Raw genomic sequence first — 2421 nt, forward strand, 5'->3', positions numbered from 1 at the left:
ATCACAAGAATGTTAATTAAGTCTGTTAACTTATTTCAAATTATTCTGGTCTGCTGATTATGATCGTGTGGCTTATTAAGAAGTTTTAATTTTCTTAAACCGCATGGCAGAGAGGTCTAATATTTAGTTTATAGAATTGTATTGTGGTCTTCTACACAGTTTGTTCAGATCATGCCCCTGGGGTCAATCTGGCCCATTCCCCTCTGTGGTCACCAGTTTTACATTGCCTTATATATGCGATACCTTGTGTAAAAAACCTTCTTGTATGAAACTGTTCAACCCAAAGCATTCATATGTGCTGTCTACACTTATCTTGAGGTCCTATACAAATTGTTTTTGTCTGAAACCTCAAAGAGGTCTACTACACATTTTATTCGCGGTGTCATCATTTACTTACTAGACTTACAAAGTTTGGACGAATCTGATTCCAATCTTCAATTTCAAGCTAACAAGTTTTTTCCAAACTTTAACGCCACCTGTACGTTTTTTATTTGACCACAAACAAAACTCGCATGCGAGTGATCATTCTACATTGACTTATACGGAGAAAATTAAACCGGTTAAACCGCCAAGCACATGTCTGCCATATTTTGAATGGAGCGTCATTTACTCATTAGTTAATTGTTTTTCGTTTCACGTATTGCGCTTGACATGCATTACAAAAAGAGATTATCAATAAGCATCAAACGTGAGTTATCAACCCATCTTATTACTTAAGATTAAAAACAAACACTACTCAGTTTCAAATCACCGATTCCTGGTTTTAATTATTGCATACATATCTGTTTGTGGAATTTATGTCCGTCCAAGAAGTTCAAATGAAAAACCAGAGACTTAGATAACAGTTATCTACGTCTCTGGAAAAACTGGTTATAAAACAAGCAAACTCACAGTGATATTCATGACAGAGTCCAATATGTTAATCGTTCTAGTTCTTGTTTGTTCATGAATCAGGTAAAGGGGCTACAAAGAAGGACATAAAATGAAACATAACAAACACCGGTCACCGAGTGTTTGAAACTGTTTCATATTATTTAAATGTGGTCTTCTGGTTAATATGATTCTCGGCAACGAGCAAGTATGTTTTTCTTTAGCCAGTGGTTGGTTTCTTGTTGGTTACTGAAAGTATACTTATTTTGCGTATGATGAAAAACAATGTTTCCGGTGCCGGGAATCGAACCCGGGCCGCCTGGGTGAAAACCAGGAATCCTAACCACTAGACCACACCGGAGTACGACACAAATGCAAATGGATTACAAATATTGGTCAAGGATGTGATTATCGTTGATACGAACCAATGTCAAACACCGGTCACCAAACTCACTTAGTTCAAACGATTATTGATCCTATATTTAGCGTCCTTGGCTTAGTGGGCTGTTAACTTAAACATAAAACAAATCAAACATGTAAATGGACCTGTTCACAGATTTTGACAGATAATGAAGTTGTCATTAAATGTTTTATATTGATAAATATAAAGATTGGATCTAAAAGGCTCCAGTATAAAACAAGAAAAAAAACAAAAAAAAAACAACAGTAACCATCAACTGCGCTCGAACCACTAACCCCTGGAGTAAAAGTCTAAAAACTCGGATATCCAAGCTCATACAATGAGTGATTTATTTTAGACTTTAGATAAGGAATCATGGTAGTGTCACAAAATATAACGACAACAACAGAACTCTCCAAATTATTAAATCGTTTCGCGTTGCAACGCTTTATAATTTTCAGGTTTTTAAATTGTCAAAAGATGCCTATAATGGATATTTTAGAGCATGGTTATTGTTCAGTATTACTGTTTCCTCACACATGTCATAACTCTAACTGAAATGTGCGAATCTGAAACATTTTTCTATTTTTTTTGTCTATTTACCAAAACGTGAAAAGGTCCCTTAAAGCGGGTATATACGATCTTGTAAAATATTTATTTATTAATATAAAATGTGTAAAAACTTATTATACATATATTTCAATATAAACTAAAATAAAAGTTAAGAAGAACATGTGTCGAAAAATGCTAAATAAGCCAGATATTAAATTCTGAAATCGAAAAAGGCTGTACAGCCGAATTCGCCAGCATGTATATCATGCATGTACGATGTGAATCTAAATTTAGTTTAACGGTTCATTTGAAATTCCTGCAGCGATATCGATTCATACGACACACGAAACACTTACTAAAAAGACGAATGCATCGGTTATTGTAGGAAAATAATTACGAATTATCTTCGTCACAATCGGCTCGGGGCGCTAATTTGTATTTGCTGTATTTTATAAAATTCGTCTTAAATGTATCATTTTTCTTGCATATTGTGTGTTATTATAACATATTTGTATCAATATTTTACAATTCAGCACATATAAAAATCGTATATATCCGCTTTAAATAATATTTGTAAAAAAAGAGTATACAGTGAAATA

The 2421-nt window shown here is 33.7% G+C and overlaps 1 non-coding gene across 1 annotated transcript; it reads right to left on the reverse strand.

The window, feature by feature from the left end:
- Window positions 1-1159: 1159 nt before the first annotated feature.
- Window positions 1160-1231, reverse strand: Trnae-uuc (transfer RNA glutamic acid (anticodon UUC)). The gene has a single exon. It is a non-coding gene; the product is annotated as a tRNA-Glu (tRNA).
- Window positions 1232-2421: the final 1190 nt, after the last annotated feature.

Source organism: Dreissena polymorpha, chromosome 3 (genome assembly GCF_020536995.1).
Source record: "Dreissena polymorpha isolate Duluth1 chromosome 3, UMN_Dpol_1.0, whole genome shotgun sequence".
Classification (NCBI taxonomy): Eukaryota; Metazoa; Mollusca; class Bivalvia; order Myida; family Dreissenidae; genus Dreissena; species Dreissena polymorpha.